Source organism: Xenopus laevis, chromosome 9_10S, assembly GCF_017654675.1.
Source record: "Xenopus laevis strain J_2021 chromosome 9_10S, Xenopus_laevis_v10.1, whole genome shotgun sequence".
NCBI classification, from domain to species: Eukaryota; Metazoa; Chordata; class Amphibia; order Anura; family Pipidae; genus Xenopus; species Xenopus laevis.
In genome coordinates, this window is record NC_054388.1 from 31,228,297 (window position 1) to 31,244,506 (window position 16,210).

General features: G+C 40.7%; 1 long non-coding RNA gene and 1 pseudogene across 1 annotated transcript; one reads left to right on the forward strand and one right to left on the reverse strand.

The window, feature by feature from the left end:
- LOC121398842 overlaps positions 1–6,135 on the forward strand; it is a 28,844-nt pseudogene extending 22,709 nt beyond the window's left edge.
- On the reverse strand, positions 119–3,900 carry LOC121398850. Its single transcript, XR_005964547.1, has 2 exons — positions 3,760–3,900; positions 119–1,924 (listed from the first exon to the last, which is right to left on the reverse strand). It is a non-coding gene; the product is annotated as an uncharacterized LOC121398850 (long non-coding RNA).
- Positions 6,136–16,210: the final 10,075 nt, after the last annotated feature.

Below are 16,210 nucleotides of genomic sequence, written 5' to 3' on the forward strand. Positions count from 1 at the left end.
ACCCATAACCATTATATCTTTAAAAACTATTAGTCTATGGAACCTTGTGCCCTAGGCATCGGACCTAAACACACCCCTATGACGTCCACGCTGACGTCACGCGACGTATTCAGTGGAAGTGACGTCCACGCGTTGTGGGCATGATGTCACTTCCGCAGTCCTAATCGGACCCCCTACCCTTCAGCTCAGTCACTGTATTTTCTATGGAAACGGTTTAACAAAACAGAATAGGCACTTCGAAGGCCACCCCCAAAATTGTGTTGCCCTAGGCACAGGCCCTCGGGAGCCTATATATATATATATATAAATACGGCCCTGCCTTGTTCATCATAACACCATGCCAGTATTAGTATTTCACAATACTATACAGATCAACATCAGGAATTTTTGTGATTTGTTATATAACTTCTAGCCCTGTCCATTAACCTGTTCTGCATCGTACTGGACCTTAACAACAGTTAAATAATTGTTTAGGTTAATGTTTTATCCCAGGTCTATTGAAGCTTAAAGCCAAATTTAGCTTCAATTTAATTTCCAGTTAAGTAAAGGCCCTGCTTTTTGTCCTGTGGGAGGAAACTGAAGTACCCACAGCTGGATTGACCAAACATTCTCCTTTTATTGTTTCTTTCAATGATCTCTAGGGGATGTAATTTAAAAACCCACATAGCCCACAATATCTTGAAAGGTTCTATTAATGTTGAACCACCTGTAGCACCCAGAGAAACAAAGTGTTCATGCAAAAGCAGGCTAGTTTTAAACATGCTTGCCTAAAAACACATCTTGGACTTTTGTATTATTACTAGTGGACTAAACACCCTTTTAAGCTAACTTTAAAAGTTTAAATTTGTTAAATGTTATTGCTCCTTTTTTACTCTGTTCATTGATGCTCATGATATTTAGGACAGATGTAAAAAGAATACCTTGTTTACAAAGCAGTATCATACTATGATAAACTTATTTTCTATTTCTGGTCTAGGTTGGATACACTATTCGATTTGAGGATTGTACAAGCCCCGAGACAGTCATAAAGTACATGACTGACGGTATGCTCCTGAGAGAATGCCTTATAGACCCTGACCTGACACAGTATGCCATAATCATGTTGGATGAGGCCCACGAGAGAACAATTCATACAGATGTGCTTTTTGGTCTCCTTAAGAAGGTACATTAATATGTTCGATGGAAGGCAGCCACTTAACTTTCAGACATATTTGCTCACCCCATCCCACCATGTTACTTTAAATATATTCCATTTTGCTATATTATACTTTATAGCATTGGGGGTGGAGCAGTGGTGACGTGAGGCAGACACATTGAAGTAGGTGGAGTTATGACGCTAGGGTGGGGTTATTACATCACTAAAGGCCCCCATACACGGGCCGATAAAAGCTGCCGACAGACCGAGCCAGCAGCTTATTGGTCCGTGTGGGGCCATCCAATGGGTGTCCCCGATCGATATAATGATGATTGGGTAGGGTAAAAAATCCCGTCGGATCGCAGCCGTGTTGCCTTCTTTCTAATCCGATCATTGAGCCCTAGGGCCCATGATCGGATCAGCCCAATATCGCCCACCTCAATGTGGGCATATCGGATAGAGATCGGCTCATTTGGAGACATCGCCAAATGAGCCATCAAAAAGATGGTTACTCTGTGTGTTGTATCCATGCCAAAGCAACGGAGATGCTGCGTGCCATGGGCCTCATTCACAAGCAGGTGCATCTTGCCACCCTCCTCAATGTAGATGTCGGCCCCATGGAAGGAGGAAGATGGCTTAATGCAGGCAGTGGTGTACTTGCCATTGGCTAGGTTGGGTTCCAGAATAACACGTAAGGCTCGGGTTGGGTACATCCATAATAAGGAACCCTGTGTGCAACGGAGATGAATCTGTTCCACAGCACGGGAATGTGGATTTCGTATCAAACCACTGAAAAAGACACATACACCATATTAATAAACAAAGCGATAACAACAGTAGCACCAACAGGAGAAAAGGAGTCATGTTATTTAGCTATATCTATATCTGTAGAAATAAGTAAGGACTTGCTGTGTTTTTCTTGAAGACGTTTCACCGTCATCTGAGTTGTCCAGTTGATTTAACATATTATTAAAGATATACCATGAATGAATAAGAATCTTCACAAACCTCTACATGTCTGTATCTATCTATCTGTCATCTATCTATCCATCTATCATCTCTCTCTCTCTCTCTCTCTCTCTCTCTCTCTCTCTCTCTCTCTCTCTCTCTCTATCTGTATATATCTCACTCTCTCTATCATCTATCTATCATCTATCATCTCTTCTCTCTGTCTATATCTCACTCTCTCTTATCATCTATCTATCTCTCTCTCTATTTATCTCTCTATCTATCATCTCTCTATATCTATCTTACTCTCTCTCTCTCTCTCTCTCTCTCTCTCTCTCTCTCTATCATCTATCTATCTATCTATCTATCTCATCTATTCTATCTTCTCTCATTATCTCTATCATCTCTCCTATATCTATCATCTCTCTCTCTCACTCTCTCTCTCTCTATCATCTATCTATCTATCTCTCTCTCTATTTATCTCTCTATATCTATCATCTCTCTATATCTATCATCTCTCTATATCTATCATCTCTATATCTATCATCTCTCTCTCTCTCTCTCTCTCTCTCTCTCTCTCTCTCTCTCTCTCTCTCTCTCTCTCTCTTCTCTCTCATCTATCTATCTATCTATCTATCTATCTATCTATCATCTCTCTCCTCTCTCTCTCTCTATCATCTATCTATCATAATTTTCTGATACAAATGTGGATCTATGGGGTATATTTATCAAAGAGTGAAGTTAATAGTGAAGTTCCGCCACTAGAGTGAAATTCCGCCACTCTCCATTCATTTCTATGGGGTTTTTAATAGGCGTATTTATCAAAGGGTGAACTTTCACTTTCACCCATTGATAAATACACCTTTAAAAATCCCATAGAAATGAATTGAGAGCTGCGGAATTTCACTCTAGTGGCGGAACTTCACTCTTTGATAAATTTACCCCTATGACTAAGGTAATGACAGACATGGTTCATCATCACAACTTTTCCCAGAAGGCAAATAGCACATCAGTTCATGTGGTGCCACCAAATATCTGGATTTAATGACCAATTGCAAAAGAGAGTTGATTCCAGCAATAATTCTGGTCCTTTTGTAGCCACTTGCCAAAACTTCGTCTCTCTCTCTCTCTCTCTCTCTCTTCTCTCTCTCTCTCTCTCTCTCTCTCTTCTCTCTCTCTCTCTCTCTCTCTCTCTTCTCTCTCTCTCTCTCTCTCTCTCTTCTCTCTCTCTCTCTCTCTCTCTCTCTCTCTTCTCTCTCTCTCTACTACACAACACTTGCTAAAGGATTTGTGTTAACGTGATACGTGTCATTTCATTAAACACACTTTTGTAGATACTCCTGCCTGGTCCTGCTTCCTCTTTTATAATAAACACATACAAGCCTCTACACATGCTCACACATAGAGACAAACATACTGAGATGTGGCATTGCTAAATGTCTAATAACCTGGTTTCTGGTATTTTCTGTAGCAGGAAATGTCCTCTGAAATGGTTCAGGATTTTAAAGCTGACCAATTATGGAAGTATTTGTGATGACATAAGCAGAAGGCAAAACTCATTGCATGCTCTTACTCTATAAGCTACAGTTACTGAAATGTGTAGCATTAAACCTAGTACTGAGAAAGTGTAGGTTAATATATGGAAATACATAGTGGGTGTAGAGGAGAGATCTTACCTTCCTTTCCAGCTGCAGGAATCCCCAGCAAAGCCCAACTTCAGCATCACCAGTAACAGCATCCCAGCCGCACACACCCAGTGCAACAGTTTGTGCCTCAACATATTGTTACTAACTGGATGCATCTTCTGATCTACAGGCTGTGTGTCTTTGCATGGCACTGCCTGCTCACTGCCAGAAAACCTGCCTGTCCTATCAGCATCAACTCTCAGCTTCCTGCTCTGAAAGAAAGAAGCCTCTATTCATGCACATCTATTCAAATGGCAATTACTGACTCACATCAGGCAATTCAAATAGTGGTATGGTTTGGACTAGTAATAAGCATAAGTATAGACCCCCTCCAATGTGTTGAACTGTGTGAATGTGATGTGTAAAGTTCTGGAGGCGCTTAAAGAATGACAATCACCAAACATGATGGTCCACTGTAGATCTTCATTGGTCCTGAGGTATTGGGGAAAAGGGGATCTTTATGACTTTGGGTTAGTTTATAGTGGGTTTAATTCTCCTTTAAGAACAAGGCCAAATAAGCATGCAAAATGAAATCAGACACACAAACTAAATATGAAGCAGGAGTGAGGGACTCATGACATCTGAGTCAGGTAAATTGGTTGATGGAAACAGGGGAAAACCCAAGGGTTTCAACCACTTCTTTTTTCATTTTACAGGAGGAGGAACTAGTTAATAAAGCTGCCTTTTAAAAGACCCAATTAAATTGGTTTTAGTGTAGTTTAAGTATACTTGTCAGGTTGACTCAATGTATAATAATGGAGCTTAGCACTGTGGTTACCAGACTACTTTACTTATAGATTTAACATGATTCTTTCATGTCTGGCATTGTGCCCAAGATTTGTGAATTGTTATCTGGTGCCTTTATTGGAAAAAGGACCCCCCATATAAACAGGCCGGTTAGTTTGACATCTGTGGTAAGATATTTTTTTCCAAATACTTTTTTTTGAAGCACAGTTAGGAACAGGTTAATGGTTAGTATACTTTGCATAAACGTCAGAATACATTGAAAAATGCAAATTACATTGGTCTTTCAATGCAATTTCAAGGGTATAACGTTTCCTGCATGCTGCGCTACCGAATGTTCATATATAACTTAAAATATAAATTGAACTGTATAACAGGTAAACACAAGGTGGCAGATTTACTAAAGGACGAAGTGTGAATTTTATAGAACGTTGCCTCTTTCGTCTGAGTTTCATTCGCACTTTAGACCTGTCGAACTGAAGATGAAGCTACATCCTCCTCAATCTTATGTCAGTGACATCATATCCTGTATGTCGAAAAGTAAAATGATAAAAAAACGATGGTGGTTTTTCATGTTTTAAAGCGGGATTGCCTTTAAAAGTTGTAGCTATTAAAATTCTTTGTTTTAACCGTTGTTTTACCATGCCACATTTTTTAGGGTGGGCTCATGTCTAGGACAATAAAGGATTTTTTTGTCTTTATTTTACTTCCTAGAACATTTTTAATAAGTGGCCAGTTCAAACATTTGCACCAACATCTGTAATAAAGACATATATATGACTTACATTTACCCGTCCTATTGACCTAAAAATTCGCCCTTTAGTGAATTTGCCCGAAGGTGTTTGAAAAAAGTCAGTAGGAAATAGAAGAGTAGGAAAGTAAGAAAACAGGGACCTGGATCCAGATTCCTCATGCTGCACCCCCTTTTAGTCCACAGGTAGTTGGATAGGAGGTCCTGCAGTACTATTGTGCTCTCATAACATGTAGTGGTGCGGAAGTTGTTGTGTATCTGTAGTTTATTCTCTCTACAAAATGTTGATTGACTCTGGAAGTATTAAATATTGCCCAATCTCTAATTTCAATCAAGAAATTTTCAATATGTGGACAATCCCATAGCCAGTGGAACAAATCTACTTGTGTTGTCACACATTTTAGAGAATCTGAGTTGATGTTGGGATTTATGAGATGTCTACAATGTGGGGATAGGTAACCCCTATGGATTATTTTCCAGCCAGAAAACAAGAATGTAGGCATTTTCAGGCCAACCTCCACTGCTTGTGCCTGCACGCAAGTGGAAGCTGTATTTTTAAGTTTTATTCACCAGTATTCTAAAAGAAATAGGGGTAAGCCTGGTTGAGTTGGACACACATTCTTTCCAGATCGGAGTGGCGACAGAAGCAGCCAGACTGAGGTTGGATTATGACAGGTAGCATAAGATCGGGAGATAGGAGTCAAATAGATTCCACAGTTAAGTTTGTCCTGCTTTATTCTAAAGCGGGTCTCAGTAGGGTACACAAGTAAACATGGGGAGCGGGAATTTTTATTGTTCCACTGTGTACAGTATATGTTATTGCTGTTTTGTTCTCTCCTGTATTTATGTCTGATAAAACCTATATAACAAAACAATTGGCAATGTTAGTGATGTCCGGTAGCATGTACTACAAGTTTATGCTGGTTATTTTGGCAGGATCCAAGGTGGTGGTGTTGCTTATTGGTTACTTGTTCATCTAATGAGCTCGAAGGAGAGCCGAAGTTAAGAAACATGGAATGCAGCTGGGCTTTCTAGAGGACAGAGTGGTAATCAAGTGGTTTGGATCCAGAGGTATGAAGTGGCCAGGATTGAGGCCCTCCTTGCTATAGTGTATGAGGGCTGGGAGGCAGGTTAATATCCTAGTTATTCATGCCAGACACAACAATATGGGGTTGGTGGATCTAAACATAGTCAGGCTTATACTTCCAGATGTGGTGATGGTGGACTGGTTGCCAGTTTAAATTGACTGGTCCTTAATAACCGGTTTACCACTCCTCTAATGCTCAACGCATATGACTATGCAGAAATGGCGCCATGACCTTGGTAACGCTACCCTACTCTTTTCCATTACTTTAAAGGAGAACTAAAGCCCCCACAGCCAAAAGTCCACACTGGCCCCCCTCCAGTGGCCCCCCTCCCTGCCTCCCAATGCTCAGTGTTACGCCAGAATTGTGTCCCCCATAGAGAATCCCGAAGTGCTGAAGATGGCACGGTTGGCACCCGTGAGCGCCACTGGCACTGTATGTGCGGTCAGTATTTCTACAGGTGACACAATTCTGGGGTAACACTGAGCAGGGGGAGGCAGGGGGGGCCAGTGGGGACTTTTGGCTGTGGGGGGTTTAGTTCTCCTTTAAAGGACAAGTAAACCCCCCACAAAAAATTAATCAGTGAACAGCCTCTTTGAAATCTTTAGATACCTGCCACTCTGGTTAAAAGGTTAACAGTAAGGCTGCTGCATCCCCTTAATCACTTAGGATTCCTTCTCCTCCTCTAACCCACTCTGTCCCCTCCCTCAGGAATCTGCTTTGAATTTTGACTTATGGGCATGCTCAGTTCTTCTCAGCTCAGATTACTAAACACATATTCTAGTCAGAAGAGATAGCATTGCTGGTTCCCATAGAAACTCTGCTCTAGCTGTCCGATCCTATTTTTTATTCTCCAAACCACCTCTCCTGAGCTCTGCTTAACCATTACAGTGCACAACTCCTACAGAACTTTTTATCAAAGTATGTTGTGCCTGTGTAAACCTGCATTCTGCATTGCATGAACTTTACAGCATACATGTCCTGTTTGCAGATGTTAATGTTACTGATGAGGTGTCACAGGGAAAATGGCCGCTGGGTGAAAGCTGCTATTTGTTTTAGGAAAATGTGATGGTGCTGGAAAATGGAATGATATATGCTGTACAAATGACTTGGCTTGGGTTGGGAAGAAATGCCCAACTTATATACATGGTAGGAAAATTTAGGCTTCACATGTCCTTTAAATACAGGATAGCCTCCATTTGCCTTAACTTGGTTTAGATCAGTTTAACTTGAGCAAGGGATGGAAAAGGCCTTGGGTTTGATTGGTGGTGGGTCACAACACAATTAGGGGGTCAAGTGGGTGTGCTTGTGGCAGGGATAGCTGGGTGGGGACCTGGCGGTCAAGGTAAGTGGGGAAGTTTCAGGGGAAGCCCAAAAAATTGGGTTAAAACTTGGTATGAGTCAAACTGTTATACATGGATATGTTATGACATTGTGGTTCAGTTTTAATGTATACTGTGTATATATTATGTGTTATGTTTAATAAAGTGCTCTGCTGCCTTTTTATCCCAAAACTGTGTCCTAGTGTGTTTTTGGGGGATGGGGTGTTATCTGGGGGAGTTGCTCGTCCTGGGGGTGGAGTGCTAAACTTTATGTTGCCCTGGTCATATATATACATTTTTTTCTCTCAATTGTCTCTGCTGACATGTTAACGCTAGTATAAATCCTTAAACACCCATGTATCTGCACCCTGATATCCATTCTGTGTGCCTGGTAAATTTAAAGCCATGTGCTTAGTGATGCAATGAATCAACAAAATGAACTACCACACATTTAAATAAATTAAATATTTTTTCTACACCACTCGGTATTCAACTGAAATAATAAAGATGTTCATTACATGATATATATACAAAATGTTATATTCACTTAACAGTTTTAAGCATAATAAGTCTGATAGCAACTCAGATGTTCAATATCTTGCTTCAATTATCAGGTTTTTTTAGCTACTTCTGGATACAGAGCAACCGTACTTGAAACATTCTTTTCAGTTGTATTAGTTTTGCCACAATAAAGTAGCCAACAGGGATAGTAAATGACATAAACAGCCATAGATGTACCTCGTGTCATTCTATGTCTGATGTGATATTTTATATTTATCTAAAATGCCAAACTGTGCAAATTCATGGTTTCATTATGAAACTGTGTACACTGTAATCTAGTTTGAGTTTTGACACTTTATGTAGAATGATTACTTGGAAAATCAAAGAAGGAAGGATAAATCCCTCCCAGAATCCATTTATGAAGCAGCAAAGAGGGCTGTGAAAATAAGGGTCTGCTCTGGTGTGAGGACTGATTAAGTTGTTAATAGGTGGTGTTAAGGGCTAAACTCCACAGGTCATTTTGATCAGATATTATGGCTTAGATTTTATCACAGAGAAAGATTCTGTACAAAATCTGATCCCCGCATCTGTTATGCATTTTAGATCAGATAAAGGCTGATGGGATTTTGCCTATACATCCAACAGTCAATGTATTTCAATGAGGAAAAAGTCTTTTCAACACCATAAGATTCTATCTTTTTGGATGCCGATGCAGCTCACAGTGTTCCCTTCTAACAGATTTGTCACATCAGATGGCAAATGTAGACCCATGAGACTAGATCTGACTTGTAGAATGTGTTCTGTCTGACAAAAGCTCCTATGGAGTTTAGCCATAAGTGTTGGCGTCTTTTTGCTCTGAGAGAAAGGGTAGCAACTGTGTTTGGACTAACAGTTGCCTCTCAATTATTAGGGAATTTGTTCCTAAAGAGACAGAATTCCTGGGTAGCAAGGGTTGTCTACTACCTGCTCCCTTAAAGGCTCTGGAGTGAGGTGCAAGTTGTTGCTAAGGGAGCATGGTCAATATCCAAAGCAGTATGAGTGTAATTTAGATTTTCTTGTATTTGATTCATTTGCCCAAGTTTGGCTGAGGGTCTTTTGAGAAGGCTAGTTTTCTTTATCAGCAAGACTAGGGAATAGTGATTATAACATGGTCTCCTTTGAGATTATGTTGCAGAAACAACTCTATAAGGGAGCAATTAAAACTCTTAATTTTAGACGCACAAACTTTGCCAGTATAAGTGTATCTCTGCAACATATTAACTAGTAATTTTAAAAGTTTTCATATTTAATTTTGAACTCTGACATGGGGCTATATTGTAAGTTTCCAAGAGCCCTCTCTGATGCTCTGATAAACTTCAGTCACTATTTACAGCTGCACTGCAAGTTGGAGTGATATCACCCCTCCCTTTCCCCCCTCAACAGCCTAACAGTAGAACAAAGTGAAGGACAAAAGATATCAGCTCCTTGGTACATATGAAAATAGTACCAATAGCACTAAAATCCATGTCCCATTGCGACTTCTTGAGTTACACTGAGCCTTTATAGATTGGACTATTTCCTATCCATTTCTTGTACCTCACCGCTAAAGGGGTTTAGGTCCTTTCTAGGGATAGCAACTAGTTCACTGCCAGTAAATAATCTATTTCCTATCCACTAGAGGGACGGTTCTTTCCGAGGACCTATGTTAAATGGCTCCCTTCCATTACCTGCATTCTGTTTGGCTGCACAGGAGCCAGTTCCCAGTGCATAGAGCTCATGGGCGCCATCTTCTGATAATTCGGATTTCTTTGGGTCCTCTTCAGCAATTTCCAGCATATTTCATGCATGCGCAGTCATTACGAATCGGAAGACTCTTCCAACATGCGCCAATGCAGCTCTCTCTTACAGATGAAGACTGGCGATCTGGAAGATGGCGCTCACAAGCTCCGCTGCGCTTATTCCACCTTTTACTCTATTGTGCAGAGCCCAAGAGCAGGAAGATGATTGCAGTGTGGTGCTGCTACCAAAGTATCCCGGGTTGGTGCAGTTTTTGGTGAACAACAGTACCAGCCTGGGGTCTCAGGTAAATGATTATAATCACTGGCAGTGGATGTGATTTACTTAGACTTTGCTAAAGCATTTGATACAGTGCCACACAAAAGGTTACTAGTTAAATTAAGGAATGTTGGCCTGGAACATAGTATTTGTACCTGGATAGAGAACTGGCTAAAAGATAGACTACAAAGAGTGGTGGTAAATGGAACATTTTCTAATTGGACCAGTGTTGTTAGTGGAGTACCGCAGGGCTCTGTACTAGGTCCCTTGATTTTCAACTTGTTTATTAATGACCTGGAGGTGGGCATTGAAAGTACTGTTTCTATTTTTGCAGATGATACTAAATTGTGCAGAACTATAGGTTCCATGCAGGATGCTGCCACTTTGCAGAGTGATTTGTCTAAACTGGAAAACTGGGCAGCAAACTGGAAAATGAGGTTCAATGTTGATAAATGCAAGGTTATGCACTTTGGCAAAAATAATATAAATGCAAGTTATACACTAAATGGCACTGTGTTGGGAGTTTCCTTAAATGAGAATGATCTAGGGGTCTTTGTAGATAACACGTTGTCTAATTCTGGGCAGTGTCATTCTGTGGCTACTAAAGCAAATAAAGTTCTGTCTTGCATAAAAAAGGGCATTAACTCAAGGGATGAAAACATAATTATGCCTCTTTATAGGTCCCTGGTAAGGCCTCATCTGGAGTATGCAGTTCAGTTTTGGACTCCAGTCCTTAAGAGGGATATAAATGAGCTGGAGAGAGTGCAGAGACGTGCAACTAAATTGATTAGAGGGACGGAAGACTTAAATTATGAGGGTAGACTGTCAAGGTTGGGGTTGTTTTCTCTGGAAAAAAGGCGCTTGCGAGGGGACATGATTACACTTTACAAGTACATTAGAGGACATTATAGACAAATGGCAGGGGACCTTTTTACCCATAAAGTGGATCACCGTACCAGAGGCCACCCCTTTAGACTAGAAGAAAAGAACTTTCATTTGAAGCAACGTAGGGGGTTCTTCACAGTCAGGACAGTGAGGTTGTGGAATGCACTGCCGGGTGATGTTGTGATGGCTGATTCAGTTAATGCCTTTAAGAATGGCTTGGATGATTTTTTGGACAGACATAATATCAAAGGCTATTGTGATACTAAGCTCTATAGTTAGTATAGGTATGGGTATATAGAATTTAATTAAAAGTAGGGATGGGTGTATGTATGGATGCTGGGTTTTCATTTGGAGAGGTTGAACTTGATGGACTTTGTCTTTTTTCAACCCAATTTAACTATGTAACTATGTAACTGGGGATGCCTACATTTTTTTATTAGTGCAAGCTCATCTGTTGTTACCACTTTGCTTTACACACAGTACTCCTGGTTCAGTGGTCGCTGTAATAGGCATTTTGACCCCTGCTGTTTTCAGAGGCCCCTAGAACCAAAGAATCTGTAAAGTGGGGTCTAGCTCAGGTGGCATAAAGGCCACTAAGATTTAGGAAATCTGCATGAAGAAAATCTGCTCTTAAAGGAGAAGGAAAGTCATCTTTCACTTGGGGATGCCAAATATTAGGCCCCCAAGTGATTGTATATACTTACCTGAAACCCCAGGTTGGCGCTCCTATCAGCAGAAAACTGCACTGGCCCGGGGTTATTCCAGCGAGCACCACAGAGCGATCCTCTTCCGGCGTCTTCTTTCTTCAAATTTCCCAGGGCAGACGCATGCGCATGCACAGTTGAACGAAATAGCCGACTTTTTAGTTACAGTTCGGCTTTTCGCTCTACTGCACTTGCGCAGCCATGCGAAGAAAGAGGAAGCCGGAAGAGGATCGCTCCATGGTGCTCACTGTAAATAAATACAATCACTCGGGGGTGCCTAACATTTGGCACCCCCAAGTGCACAAAGACTTTCTTTCTCCTTTAAAAGATTGAGTGTACAAATTAAGGCATCGGCTCAATTCGGTGTCCTATATTCGCTAATCACAATTTTATTTCTCAATGATGCCAACACTTTTACATATGCCTTCCTCCTTTCTGCTCATATACTCCATCAGTTATCAGCTCTCCTCTCCTTTGCCCTTGATCAACCCTTCTTAATTTTCAGCTCTCCTCTATTCTCCATTAGTTTTTTAAGAGCTGAGCATGTGTAGAGGAAAGATAAGGCACAAGGACAGTTAACTGAGAGAGTTTGAAGAAGAGCTGACAATCAGGGCTGGCACTAGGAATTAAGTTGGGGGACACTGATGGTGGGGAATCAGATCACATAGAGAGAGCGGGAGAACTGCAGGCAGGTGGGAGCAGAGAGGCGGCTTGGACACCTATACAACTTGTCCTGACACTGGGCATCACCAAATTATTCTACCTTTTCCTCTCCTTCAAGGGCTAAACTCTAGTGATGAGCAAATTTATCCACCAGGCAAGGATTCTCGCCAAAATTCTGTACTTTGCCTCCTGCATATTTTTTTGCTAAACTGTCACGAGTAAAAACATTATATTTTGATGCCCTATGAATTGAATGCATCTGGAGTGAGAAAAAAATTGTCGTGTGCATAAATTGTTGCTCGTAAAAAAAACATTTTGATGTCCATTGGCTTTTGCAAATTTTATGTTTTTGGCAAATTTTTTGGCGAAGCGAAACTGGACAGATTCGGTCATAACTAGTTCCAATCCAAAACTACAATACTTTGCAGTTCATTTTCCCCTTCTCTGCTATTTAGAAAGGATCATCACTGCTCCGTGTTCTGGACTGCAGGGAAGCTGCATGTGGGGTTGTTTGAAGTATTTCTCACTAAAACTTCAATGTGAAACAACCCTGCATGCAGCTTTCCTGCAGTCCAGAACAAGAAGCAGCAATGAGCAAAGGTTCATAGAAAGAGATGGGCTCTGAATAATTTTTAATACAGCATCCAGGGGTCTATAAATGCAGTGGTGGTGTCCCGTCTAGCAGTTTGATTCTGGGTGCTTAGTTCATGCATCCCCATACAAGCAAATAATAAACCATAAAGCAAAGGGTGACATGAAACAACCATAGTTGTATATATTATCCAATAATCAAAATGTGACAAGACTGTGAGGCAGCTAAATGAAGTATTGAGATGCATATGGCCATTGGGGTGGCACTGGATCCAGAGTGGACACAAATAAATAGGATATTGCTCAGAAATTGGTTGCCAAACATTGGGCAGAGGCTAAACATAACCCTGATGCTGTTAGGTGTATGTCAATAGAGCAAGATGTGGGGCCTTTGGTAAAGTTTTGCTTAAAAGAGAGGGTCTCTGGATCCATGATTGGCACCAATGGGGTAACTGGCCCATTAGTTTGAAATTGCTTTTTGACTTAAATTGTTTTCCCTCAATCCAGATAAGACAGAAAGGCAAATGACACAGTTGCATTACTTGAACGTTTCTATTATTACAGTTCAATTTAAATAGAACATATTTACTAACATCTGTAAAATATTTTGCATTATAGAAAATAATTTATGTACCTGTCATTTTTGGAAACTGGTTCAGGTTATGCAGCAGATAAGCTCTATAGAGCATATTAGTTATCCTCTATTTAACCTGTGCCATTTAGCTTTATTCCAATTGCCTCCATTGCTACACAGAAACTTGTTTATAAAAACTATAGTAGAGTTTCAAGTGGAATGGTAAAGAGAAGAGTGCACAGGGTTGAGGGAGGGCATCTGATGGATAGTGTAGCAAATGGGACAGCACCGTGGACAACTGGAGCAATAGTTTTTGGCTGCTAGGGTGACTGACACCCTTTTAAAATCTGGGAAAATTCAGGGAAAAGGTCAAATAATTCACATACTATAAGACACAAACAATTAAGACCAACTGAAAGGTTATTAAGAATCAGCCATTATAAACATACTGAAAGTTAAAAGGGATGGTTCAACTTTACATTATTTGCACTCATCTTCTAAACCCCAGAGGTGGCTTGAAATCCTTGGAAACACCCAGTATCTGTTCCCTGCTTTTCTTTCCCTTTTACCAGGTTTGACAGCAGCAAGCTACAGGTATGGGCAATACTGCAGTGGAAGGAGTGAGAATCCCATACCAAGCCGGTACTGGCAGAATAAAATGAGCAAAGCCTGTACAGTTTCTACCAAACTACAGGTTATTTCAGCTGAAGGGCCAGGGGCTTCTTGTCTGGTGTCTTTTATGGCCTGGATGCTGACTAAAGCTAAGGGGCTGATTCACTAAGGGTCGAATATCGAGGGTTAATTAACCCTCGATATTCGACTAGGAACTAAAATCCTTCGACTTCGAATATCGAAGTCGAAGGATTTAGCGCAAATAGTGCGATCGAACGATCGATTATTCCTTCGATCGAACGATAAAATCCTTCGAATCGAACGATTCGAAGGATTTTAATCCAACGATCGAAGGAATATCCTTCGATCAAAAAAAGTTAGGCAAGCCTATGGGGACCTTCCCCATAGGCTAACATTGACTTCGGTAGCTTTTAGATGGCGAACTAGGGGGTCGAAGTTTTTTTTAAAGAGACAGTACTTTGACTATCGAATGGTCGAATAGTCGAACGATTTTTACTTCGAATCCTTCGATTCGAAGTCGAAGGTCGAAGTAGCCCATTCGATGGTCGAAGTAGCCCAAAAAATACTTCGAAATTCGAAGTTTTTTTACTTCGAATCCTTCACTCGAAGTTAGTGAATCGGCCCCCCTATGTTGCCCAGTTGTCAATGCTTTTGTCATTTTTAAAATAAATAAATATATATGCAGGAAAGATAGAGCTAAATTATTACACATAAATTATCATTTACAACCTGCAGGAGCTAGACCACATTCACATTATGTTATGGTGCTACGCAACTGATTGCTGCTGATAATTATCTATTATTATTGGTGTTCATTATTCAGTGTAAAACTTTAATAATATTACAGGAAGTGATAACAACAGAAATAGGCTGTGTTCTTATTTACTACCTATAATGAAAGTGTATATATTTTTGTAGGTGTTGATGAAAACCTTGCTGAAAGTTCTTGGCTCACATCTATGTTCTAATATGCCCTGTGTGTTCCTCTATTATAACTGTCCAGCTGAACATGGGAATCCAAAGCTGTAAGTACAAGGGAAACAAGAACTAGAGCAGGCTTGACTGGAAGAAGCCCGATTGCTGTCCAGTTTAATTCAAGTATAAAATAGAGCTTAGCCAAATACATTCAGAGCTAAATATCACTATTAGAATTAGCAGGCGTAGATTACATTTTACTTGGCTTTGTTTAGTCAATCATTTCCCAATCTTTGTCTCTAAATTTACAGCTTATGATTCTCAAGAGATAGTTAAAGGAGAAGGAAAGGCTTGGTGCACTTGGGGTGCTCACTGATATAACCCTGGGCTGGTACAGTTTTCTGCTGAGGGGCCTGGGGTTTCAGGTAAGTCAATACAATCACTTGGGGTGCCTAACATTTGGCACCCCCAAGTGCACCAAGCCTTTTCTCCTTTAAGTGCAAAAGCACCTTTGATTGACACAGGGGCCCTGTGTGGTGTCTGTGTGTATTCCCATTGGAGACCTGCTCTTCCATTGCTCATCAGATAATACAATAAAGGTGAGAGGCACAGGGACACAACAGCATTAACATTTAGTATTTCTGATGTCTTGTAAGAAGATCATGTGATCTCCTAATGGTGTCCTAGGTGTGGATAAGGTCAGAACATACAAGTGCAAACAGACCCTGAAGGAGCACAATGGGACTTTTGGTATTCAAGGTTAAGGGTCAGAGCCTTGCAGCTCTTACACATCTTTAATTTCTTACAAGGCCAGATAGGCAGAATTCCCTGTAGACCAGTCACCTAATTGTCGCTGCATTCCTTCCATCATTCCTTCACATTCCCTTGTATTCAGTCAACTTATGAGGGTTGATCTACAGTGAGCAAAGTGCAATAGTGAGTGCAATCACCCTGTGTTTTTCCTACAATGCAGTGTTTTTTCCCCAGAATTAAATTTACATTCCATTGCAGGTTCACTTGGTACAACTGCACCGTGCCTA